The sequence below is a fragment of the Podarcis gaigeae genome (assembly GCF_964106915.1).
Source record: "Podarcis gaigeae genome assembly, chromosome: 9".
NCBI classification, from domain to species: domain Eukaryota; kingdom Metazoa; phylum Chordata; class Lepidosauria; order Squamata; family Lacertidae; genus Podarcis; species Podarcis gaigeae.
In genome coordinates, this window is record NC_139685.1 from 51,819,041 (window position 1) to 51,831,008 (window position 11,968).

The following is an 11,968-nucleotide window of genomic DNA, read 5'->3' on the forward strand; positions in this document are numbered from 1 at the left end:
GTTTGCTCTCTAAGATGGCTTTCAGCTTATAAAATGGCTCCAGCCTGGCTCTCCAAAGTGGACCTCTGGTCTCCACTTCTTCATTCCCCCCTTTGCATCACGAAAATGCCGACCGGTTATGGTCTCCATTTTCGTTTTGATGGATCTATAGGTACCACATCATAGAGAGCCAGGATATGGGTACGTGCTGGGACATTGATCAGTGCTCGTTTGTGAATGGTGGAATGGTTAAGTGGCAGTGGGAGAAGTGGTAGTCCACTCGTGGCATCTGTTGGGGTCAAGGTGCATACCAGACATACTGACTTATTGGCAGAATGGGCTATCATCTCAGCCATTTGTAACCACCTATTGTAGGGGTTGTGGGCGCCCCACTCAGTCATTAGACGGGAAAAGGTGGCATGGGAGACCAGGGGACTCTTTCCCGCTTTGGCCAATACACAGGTAGGTTCTCTAACCAGATACGATATTGTTCATGCCAGCAAAAATACAGGGCAGTACATACCACTCCTGCCCACCAACCCCAATATTTCCATAGTTCCTCTCACCAATACTCGGGGGCCATTCCTAATGTTCTTTTACCGCTGAAGGGCCCACTGATATTCGTATTCAATTATTCGCTGGGCCTCAGGGGTGACTCTCCACCTTATTTCGGAAGCTCCTACCACTTGGATCAACTTCCCAACTATTCCCGGTGGGTGGAGACCCCTGTGGTTTCCTGGGAGAATACTATATCCAAAAGGGGCCCCTTCTTCCACATAAATGATGTTGCACCCACAAGAATATATCCACCCCTGCAACGGCCTGACACACGGGGTGACTATATCAAGGGGTTCTGGGCCCAATACCAAAAGTCCTAGTGGTGCCTCTAAATTTGCTGGAGAGCAAGTTTCTACGTTGGGGACGCTGCCAGCTGGCGCCCCTCCCATCCAATTCTTCCGGAACTAGGTGCCCTGTCTGTCTACTGGGTGGCAACTCTTGTGCAGCCACAAGAATATCCTGCCACATTCAAGGGTATTAGGTATGGAGTTACCAGGCCCAGTAGTTCAGGTAGTATTCTGGGATTTTGGGAGGCTCGAGCCACCACGACAACCACAGGTGGGGCTGCAAAATTTACTGGCACTTGTTCAGCAATTTCAATGCACACCTGGTTCAGGCTCCCTCCCCTGCAGCACTTGCATTAAGATAGGTTCCGTCCCATCTAACGCCTGGATTAAGATTAGAACCTGGTCCATCAGATGAGGTTGGTACAGTGCTCTACCCCCCGAATGACCGTTGGTTACTCCCCACCAACAGCAAGAGCAGTCCAGAACTCGATAGAATTCGACCGTCTCTGCAACTTCCCATAGGAGCACTACCCACGCGTGCTGGATAGTGGTGTGGAAGAGGAGCCACAGTGGGGTAGTGGGATGTTTCAATACGGCAACCTCATCAAACCCGTTTCCAATAGCCAATGAGCACGCCGTCTCTTACCACCGGCAAGACAAACCAGTCATAGCAGAGGCCAGCAGGCCAATAAGGGCGGTATGGCTCGGTGGGGTCAGGGCTGTGGGGCATAGAGCAGATCAATAAAGAAAATAAGAGAGAAAAGAGAAAGTCTTTGTGACTGTCCTTATGATGATTAGTCGCAGGATCTCGTTGCCCGTGGCCCAACGCGTTCCGGTAGCGTCAGACACAAGGTGATGATCAGCTTCAGAGGGTCAGCAGGATTTTTTTTGCAAGTCCAGACACTCTCAGACTTCTTCAGACGCGTGTGATGTACCCAGGGGATCACCTCGGCTACTTTCACTGCAGTTGAGGATGAGGGGGTCGCCAGACGCTGTCACCCAGTTGGGACTGGTGAACCGGCTCAGCGAGACTGCCGCGGGACTGCACGGTGTACGCTCGAGGGAATACCTGGAAAGGAAGCAAACACACACGACAAACACAGGGATTGCACTTGTCCTTGGGTGATGTGATCTCCCATCCGCCCCAAACTGGCGGGGGTGTCTCGGACGAAAGGGGGTGGCCTGCCATACAAAAGTTTAAAGGGTGATAGTCTCAGTCTCTTGGTTGGCGCACAGGACAGTTTTGGGATATAGCAGCAGTTAGTTATAGCAGCAGTTAGTTGAGATAGGTTGGGGATGTAGAGTATTCTCCCAAGGTGTGCTTTAGCAGCTGGGCTTCCCAAATGGGTGGACTCGTGGTAATTCTTCACAATCACGCTGGCCAGATGCTGGGGCACCAAAAACACGGCTGTCTGGTCCTTCCTGGAGTGTTGCTCCTTCTTGGCTGGCCCACTGCTGTTCATCAAGGGTGTAACGCGATTCCACATCGTCCGGGGTGAGTTCTGGGATGAGGGCTGCGGTGACTACTGGTGGAGGTTTCAGAGCTGCCTCACAAGCTGCATTATCTGCTTTCCGGTTGCCTCTAGTGACCATGTCCTGACCTCTACCATGGCCTTTGCAGTGCATCACAGCAATCTCTTCGGGGGCCCATACAGCTTCTAGTAACGTCTCAACTTCTGGACCGTATTTCAGAGCTTTCCCGTGGGCTCCAATCAAGCCCCGCTCTTTCCATAGGGCGCCATGCGCATGCAGGGTTAAGACGGCATATTTAGAATCAGTATAGATGTTAGCCTTGCATCCAGCTGCCAATTGCAGGGCAATGCCTTTCGCTGTTGGACTTCACCTCAGAGGACAAATAACTCTTGGAGACTTTGGCTTTCTCAGAACTCTTGGAACGGCTTGCCTGGCCTCAGCCTTTCTCCAACACACAGTCCATCATACAGATGCGGTGAACCGTAGAAACAACTTCCCAAAGCAGCCTCAGCCCCCTCTGGGCTTGGTACTCAGCCCCCTCTGGGCTTGGTACTCTTTCTGGGCATCCTCTAGGTCCCTCTGGGCTTTCTGGGCGTCCCACAGCCCCTTCTGGGCTTCCAGGTCCCTCTGGTCTGGCTTCTACTGCAGCCTGACATGCCGTCTTCAGTCCCTGCCACGCAACCCAGGGCTTCTCTAGAGCATCAGCCACGTCTGTTTCACAAGCTTCCACTGCGCCTGTAGACCTCTCAATGGGCTGGGCAAAGCCTGTTTCAGCCTGTGTACTTTCCCATAGCTGCTTTTCTGCCAGCCAGTAATACATGCGTTTTGACCAGGCTTCCCAATTGGCTCCATGCAGCCTTTCACAGGGGTAACTCTCCTGGCCTTACTGTTGCTGAGCAGGCATCTTCCTCCTTGGCTGCGGGTATCTGAATGGCTACGGCGGACCCCTCAGATCCCTGGGCTGTGAGCCATTGCCGTGCCTAACACTGCTGCCTTTTCTTTCCTCCACTGCTTTTTCTCCCTCTTCTCAACATCTCCCCTTTGTTCAAACACCTTTTGGGCGATGGCCATGATCTGAGATCTGGACATGCCCTGGAACCCAGGCTGTTTTTGGATTTTGGTTCTAATGTCCTTTGCACATTGTCCTATGAAGGAGGCATTTACCATTAACTCGTGTGCAGGGAGTTCAGGGTCAAAGGGGGTCCAAATTCTGTATGCCTCCATCAGGCGTTCCAAGAAATCGCCCGGAGATTCATCAGACCTCTGCACGACGGGGGTCACCCTGGACAGGTCAGTGGGCTTCCTAGGTGCCCTACGAACTCCATGCAATAGGATTTCGCGATAGGTACTTAGAGTGTTGCGGTTATCTGCATCATTTGGATCCCACTGTGGGTTGGTTAAGGGATACCGATTAGGCCACTCTGCCTCCTGCACCTGCTGGTCTTTCAGGTGTTCTAAAACCTGTGTATTAATTCTCCTCCTTTCCTCCGAGGTAAAGAGAGTGTTCAGCAATTGCTGACAGTCTGGCCAGGTGGGCTCATGCGCTGCAAATATAGAGGACAGCAAGTCCACCATTGCCTGGGGCTTCTCAGCAAATGCAGGGGTGTGGGTCTTCCAATTCATCAAATCAATGGTGGTGAAGGGGGCGTATTGGAGGGTGAACGGAGGCGCAGGGAGTGGCTTGTCCCAAACTACACGAAGGGGGGGTCAGGACTTCTGCTTCTCCTGCCTCTGCGGTGGACCTGGACCGCTTTATGTACTCCCCCAATGCTTTGGCTCAAGCATTGCGATAAGCTTTTTCAGCTTCTCAATACATAGTGGTCGAACTTCTGTATTTGTTCATCCTTTCCCTCAATTCTTTAACTTTGGGTTATATTTCCTCCAGGGTCTGGTCGCTGGGCTCTGCCTTATCTACTTCTGGGGTGTCTGGCAGCCCCCCCTTTCCTGCTTTGGCTCCTGGGGCCGCATATCGGGGCAGCGGTGGAGCTTTGGGGATATGGGGCTGTCCCTGTCCTCCCAAGGGGGCCATAATTTTGCATTGATCAGTCTTACATTTCTTCAGCCAAGGGGGGGGGGGGTTCTCTATTATCACGTGAACCTCTAGAACTTCGTCCATGTTCACAAACTCATCCAAGTTAAATGGAGAAAGTTCTTCTTCGTCTTTTAGTTTTATGCAGTTTTTTTTTAAAAAAAAAAAAACTTCTAGTATTTCTCCCAACAGACACCTGCCACTAGCTGCTCACACCCTGTGTCAGCTTCAGGTGTCCGGCTTGTTTCTTCATCTCTTCCTTCATCCTTTTCTGTGGCAACTAACTTGTCAACTGTGGTGGCCACAAAGATGCAGGTCTTCTCTTGAGGCTCCTCTGCCTGAGCCTCAAACTAGGGGTCTGTTGCAGTGTTCTCTGAGACACACCTGAGCACTGAGCCATCCAGCTGGTGCCTGGTTAAGGACACCAATTAAATTGCCCTCCCTGTCTCAACTGTAACTGCTATAGGTCTGAAACCATTTCGTATTTCCTAGCCATGGACCACCTCTCACTGGTCATCAGAGAAGCTAGGGGTCTGCTGGTGGTTTCCCTGATGTGTTCCAAACTGCCGCTGGTCACAGAGGTACCCAGCTCTTCCCTAGCTAAGTTCTGGAATTTAGGTTGGCCTCCCTGGTCAAGCTGTAGTTACTATAGGGATCAAAACTATTGGAGGTCTGCAAGGCTCATGTGCTTCCCAGTTCAGTGCTGGGCTATGGAGGAGGCTTGCCTTACTACCAAAGCCACAACTCAGGAGAGAGCCCTCCAGCTTTGCCTGGCTGAACTCTTGCCTTCATTGAGGTCCAGAGATCTGAAAGCTTTGTATGCACTCTAGTTCTGTATACTAACTTGGATAACCTAAGGGATCTCTGGAGCGATCCCCTCCATCGCTCCCAAATCTGAATCTGAGTCTGAAACTCTTCCTTAAATAGGTACTCAGCCTCAAAAGATACTCCTTGTTGCCCTGTCCCAGCTAGGGCCCCTATGTTTCTGAAAGATTTGATGCCTGATGACTGAGGAACAGGCATCAGAAAAGCTTGGGGGTGGTTATTCCTTTGAGGCCTCCTCTCTCTGATTGTAAGTAGTTTGGGCCCAATCAAAAGCATTCAAAAGGACTACATTGGCTTAGTTCAGACCCCATTTTTCAGATACTCCGCTCCTAACCAGGTTTCAAAATTCCTTCCACTCTCCACACACTTCAGATTGTGACTTGAACGAACTCGCGTTGTCAAGAAATGCACAACCTTGCACTCGCTTGGCCAAAGGGATGCTAAACCCTGACCGCTCATTCAACAAATTCATTCACTGGAGTATCTGACATACAACATACAAAACACAAACACCAATTCCCTCTGCCCCATTTCCTTCTTCCTTCTTTTTAAATCCTTAAGCGTGGGTGGGTATCAGGGGCCAATCCTTCCCTTACTGCCACCAAGCACGCTGGACATGTGATCAGGATGTCCCTTCCCCTTACTCACAAGGAGGCACTGATATTCCTATTCCCACAGGACCTGTTTCCATGTACTCACCCAGCCGGCTGGACTCTGTCCTGTCCTGTCAACCTCGGTCCTTCAATCCGTTGTCTCCTCTCACAGGATCCAGCAGAAGGGTCAAATTGGCTTCGCCCTCCTCCGAAGAAAAGCCTCGGTGGCGCCAGGAGCAAGCGGCCGGTTGCCCCTTCCCCTGTGTCCTGCCTAGAAAAGGACAAGGGAGCTGCCTTCTGGTCTTTTGAGGACTTAAGGTCCCTTATCCGAGTCACCTGTGGCACCAGAAATGTTAGAGACTTCAGAATCCAGACCAGAATGGGAAAAAAATACAGGCAGCAATATCTTTAAAAGAAGTTTTATTGACTTTGGTTTATTTGTCAGACAAGCAAAGCAAAGGGGTGCATTCAGCCAAAATGAGAGAATGCCCACCGTCAGTCAGATGCAGACAACTTTTATGCTCTAAGGCAAAGCAATAGTTCAGCCCCCCTTTCCACCTCCCAGACATCCTCCTTTATGCATATTCATTGAAGCTCAACCAATTAAAAAATTGATGGTGGCCTTTCGGTTCCAAGCTGCATTCTCCACTAGGTGGCGCTGCGAGCTTATAAACTATTTGATCTTCTTACTAATTCCTAGGAAAACCACATTGACCGCATGCATGTAAAGATAGCTACTCACAATTCCTCTGAACGCCTGCATACTGGTAAAGATAGCAAGGCAGTTGTGGTAGTCTTGTGGTGAGCTAGAGCTTCCTCTTACTGGAATTGGGTCAACAGCTAGCTTTGCAGGAGTGAAGTGCTCTGACCACACTTGCCGCGTTGCAAAAATATTGTCTTTGCAAGCAGGGGCAAGCAGGGGAGAGAGAAATGTCTTTTGGCTTTTAGTTTGCTCTCTAAGATGGCTTTCAGCTTATAAAATGGCTCCAGCCTGGCTCTCCAAAGTGGACCTCTGGTCTCCACTCCTTCACTGCCTCCCGGTGGAGTACAGGATCAGGTTTAAGGTCTGGTTTTAACCTTTAAAGCCCTATACGGCCTAGGACCCTCGTACCTACGGGACCACCTCTCCTGGTATGCCCCACAGAGAAACCTACGGTCTGCAAATAATAACATCCTCAGGGTCCCAGGGCTCAGAGAGGTTAGGCTGGCCTCAACTAGAGCCAGGGCCTTCTCAGCTACAGCTCCAACCTGGTGGAACGCTCTGTCACAAGAGACTAGGGCCCTGCGGGACCTGACATCTTTCCGCAGGGCCTGCAAGACAGAGTTGTTCCACCAGGCCTTTGGTCAGGGCGCAGCCTGACTCCCTCCTCTGGCAACCTGCACAGAATCTTGCTTAATTAGTTGCCATTAATTCGATTTTAATTGATTTTTATAATGAAATATTTTTAGAATGTGTGAATATCTGATAGTTTGATTGTTTGATTGTTGTTAGCCGCCCTGAGCCCGGCTTCGGCTGGGGAGGGCGGGATATAAATAAAATTTATTATTATTATTATTATTATGGGGTACTGGAGGTGTGGATGTGACCGAGTCACCCCCATCAGCAGACGCTGTGGTGCCACCCCTTCATTCAGGAACATTCACCAGCTATGGGGAGACAGGAAGAGGAGCAGGCGAGTCCACATTATCAGTGCTGCCCCACCCTGATCCATTGGGTGCAGTTTAGAGCGGGGGTCAGCAACCTTTTTCAGCTGTGGGCCAGTTCACCGTCCCTCAGAAAATGTGGTGGGCCAGACTATTTTTTTTTTTTTTGAGGGGGGGGGGGGGAATGAATGAATTCCTATGCCCCACAAATAACCCAGAGATGCATTTTAAATAAAAGGACACATTCTACTCATGTAGAAACATGCTGATTCCCGGACCGTCCACGGGCCAGATTAAGAAGGTAATTGGGCTGCATCTGGCCCATGGGCCTTAGGTTGCCTACCCCGGGTTTAGAGGGATGCCATCCCATTTTCAGAGCCATCAGCCCCACTGGGTTTTCATCTTCTCCCAGCTACCAGGGAGAGGATTTGGAAAGGGGAATATGTTTATGTGTTTTCAACAAGAAATCCTTCAGGGGACCAAAACGTGGCAAATATCTGGAACTCGAAGCTAGGGTTCTTTCCTATGTGCAAGATACGAGAAAAGACAGAATGTCTATTTCATGAGAAGTAATACAACTGAAGGCCTTGGAAATTGCAAGGACCTTAAACATACAGAAGAGGGAATTCCAGGCAAGTATTTGTTGGTGCTGTTGGTTTATGCAGAGAAATGGTCTCGCTCTTTGACGAAGCACTGCATTAGCACAGAGACTGCCAGCACATTTTGAGGAGAAACGGACTAATTTCCAGTGGTATGTCATCAAAATGCGTCACACATACCCATTACACCAATTGGTAATGCTGACAAGACGCCCATATTTTTCGACATGCCAAGCAATAGAACAGTAGACTAGGGTTACCAGACATCCCAGTTTCCTGGGGACAGTCCCCGGATTTGCAAATCTGTCCCCGGACAAATTCCACCCCCAGATTTCATTAAATGTCCCTAGGAAACGTGGTGGCAGCAGCGGCAGTTTCAGAAGCCCAGAGCCAGCCTGGTAGCGCAGTTGGCTCTGGAGTCTGACTGGCTTCAGGAATTGCTCATGGCCGTGACGCCCACCATTTTTCCTTGCCAGAAGTCCCCATATGATGTGTTGCGCACAATACACATGATGTGGGGACTTCCGGCGAGGAAAAATGGTGGGCGTCACAAGCAGCTCCACCACGTTTCCTGGGGACATTTAATGAAATCCGGGGACATTCTGGGGGGTGGAATTTGTCCGGGGACAGATTTGCAAATCCGGGGACTGTCCCCGAGAAACGAGGATGTCTGGTAACCCTATTTCTAATCTGAAATGTATATAGGTTAAAGCACATCAAAACTTTGAGGAGAGAAGAGATGAACTGTAAATGAACTTCTAGATTAAGGATAAGAAACCTCCAGTTTGATTACTCTCAGTTGAGATGCTCCCCTTCTTAAATTTGCACTTACAGGCTATTCCCCATATCACTTTTGCAAATGTCAGCTATGGGGGGGCTTGCCCCATTTCCCAGGTTAGACAGTTGTCTTACTCTCTTCCTGTGGCATTGCCAATCTTTCTGTATGTGCATGCACTCAATGGGTGTGTCCCCCCCTTTTTTAGTTTGGAATTAAGACGATGCTTGAAACGGAGGAGGCGATCCTGCTTTTGGCGAGAGCAGTTGACCCCAAAGTCCCATCCATGATGATTGATGCTATCACGCTACTGTCTGCCCTCTGTATTCTGCCTCAGCCTGTGGATATGTTAGCAACTATAGGTGATTTATCTTTTGGTTTAGTTGTATTTCATAGGTGGGCAGTCTAGCACTTGGGATCCTTTTAAAAATACATAAAAAACTGGAAGGCTACATCTAAATTGCAAGTTTTAATGTGCATGTAATCTGCACAACGGCCTGAAGCCTAAGAAGCACAAGCTGAACAAAGCTTGTGTAAGGTTTGGGGGTCATCCCTGCTTTGAAGCACCACATCTTACTCCATATTGCTTAGGAGTTTTTGGTCCCACTGGATCTAAGGCAACATTGGTTCTTAACAGTTTTTAGAAATTTTAACAGATGTACAATTGATCAAATTCTTACATAGTTTCCTGCTGCGAGCGTATGAAAGTCAGACTGCCATCTTTAAAGCACCTAGGAGTGCAGCTCATTGAACTCACTGGGACTAGCAAGTAGACATGGCTAGCGATGCGCTGTCAGATAATCTGTTACTGATTTGTTTTCCTTACTCTTACATAGGCATGAGCAAGTTCTGGCAGCATTGACACAAGGAGCAGAAATGGATGAAATGGAATGATTCAAACCCATCTTGAATGGCCTGAAGAGTGACACCTCAGTGGCATTAAAGGTAACAAGTAGGACCTGCAGCAAAAAAAAGATTTTTCTGTACTTCTGCAGACCTCAAGGATCTGCTGATACCTCTTTATTATTTCTCAGTCCTCATTTTGTCCATATAGCCACTGGTACTTGTCTTGAATTTACTACTTATTATACCAGCTTCTTGGACTTTTTTTGTGCAGCTTTGGTATGAGTTAAGAGTGAGTGAGTGTGTGTGTGTTTTTGTTTGTTTGTTTGTGTGTGTGTGTGTGTGTGTGTGTGTGTGTAAAAAGGGTAAAGGGACCCCTGACCATTAGGTCCAGTTGTAGCCGACTCTGGGGTTGCGGCGCTCATCTCGCTTTATTGGCCAAGGGAGCCGGCATACACATTCCGGGTCATGTGGCCAGCATGACTAAGCCACTTCTGGCGAACCAGAGCAGTGCATGGAAACGCCGTTTACCTTCCCGCTGGAGTGGTACCTATTTATCTACTTGCACTTTGAGGTGCTTTCGAACTGCTAGGTTGGCAGGAGCAGGGACCGAGCAACGGGAGCTCACCCCGTCACGGGGATTCGAACCGCCGACCTTCTGTAGACAGTCTTAATTGGTAAACTTCTTATAACTTCTTTGTCAAGGGCTTAGCCTGCTATTTCTGAGAATGCTTGGCTAGATCTGAAATGGAATCTCTCTTCATTATTTTCTTAGGTTGCCTGCCTACAGCTGATCAATGCCCTAATCATTCCATGAGATGAACTTGACTTCAAGAGTTCACATCCGCAGTGAACTCATGCGTTCTGGACTCCAGCAGATCTTCAAGGTGGGGCGCATCTTTCTTTTCTGCTGCCAGGTGTTGCTGTTTTTAGGGACATCTGATCTCTAAGTGCTTTGTTTGAAATGTGAAAGAAGTGAGAGCAGCTGTGGGTTGTCTTGAATATGCTGAAGATGTGCACTGGGTCAACAGTTTTCCCAAATGGCCAGGATTTGCAAGAATTTTTAACACCACCTTGTTTACAGTCCCCCAACTGAGTATGCTTCAGCAGTTGCAGCACCTTTTATTTCTCAAGGGATAACAGATCCCTTAATGGTAAACTGGCACGGCGTGGGTGGCAGTTTAGCTCCACGCGGGGACTCCTGCAGCCAATAGGAAGCCGCAGATGTCGCCTCCCCCCCCCCATGGCTCTGAAAGCCAGTGGGAAAAGAGCAGCTATCGGAGCCATGGGGGAGGAGGAGGCGCCTCCAGCTTCCTATTGGCTGCAGGAGCTTCCTGAAACCAATAGGAAGCCACAAACACCGCATGCCCACCCATGGCTCTGAAAGCCAATGCATTAAGATAGGTGTGTGTGCCTATCTCACCTGCCAGCAGAAAAGTTTGCCAATCCCTGCTTTATAGGCTTGGTCTCAGGATGACTCAAGCAAACCTGCACTCTTGCACATCGGCACTAACATTATTTTCCATTTCCTTTCTCCTGCCTTAGGCCTCAGTATTTTAAGCTGATTGATGAATGTATTTCTCAGATGGTCCTGCACAAGAATGGTGCTGATCTGGATTTCAAGTGCAAGCACCTTGACCTTAATATTGAAGGTCTGGTAGGTGAACCAGAGGTCAGCAAACTTTTTCAACAGGGGGCCGGTCCACTGTCCCTCAGACCTTGTGGGGGGCCGGACTATATATTTTTTGGGGGGTGAACGAATGCCTATGCCACACAAATAACCCAGAAATGCATTTTAAATAAAAGGACACATTCAACTCATGTAAAAACACGCTGATTCCTAGTCCGTCCACGGACTGGATTTAGAAGGCTATTGGACAAACTAAGGCCCGGGTGCCAGATCTGGTCCAATCACCTTCTAAATCTGGCCTGCAGACAGTCCATGAATCAGCGTGTTTTTACATGAGTAGAATGTGGGGCAGATGGCATTGTAAAAAGTAACACTGCATGTAAGTTAAATCTTCTTAAATTAGGCAGACCAGTCCCAGACCAGACACACATCAGAATTATGGGACTGGAAGGAGCCTTCAAACCCAAACCCCAGTGCTTTGGGATAAATCACACATTCGCATACATAAATGTGATCTCTCATCACTTGGTAATTCACAGCTATCCGTGCAAACTGGATGCATTTGAAAGTATTACATTTGAGTTAATGTCAGGTGATATGAAAGTCTGTATTGTAATGTTTGATCTGGGATGGTTATCTTAAACTTACAGGTCATTACTTGATGATGCATTGCAGTCATCAAATGATGAATGTGCATGCATGAAAATGTCTACACACAGGATTTAAAATATCC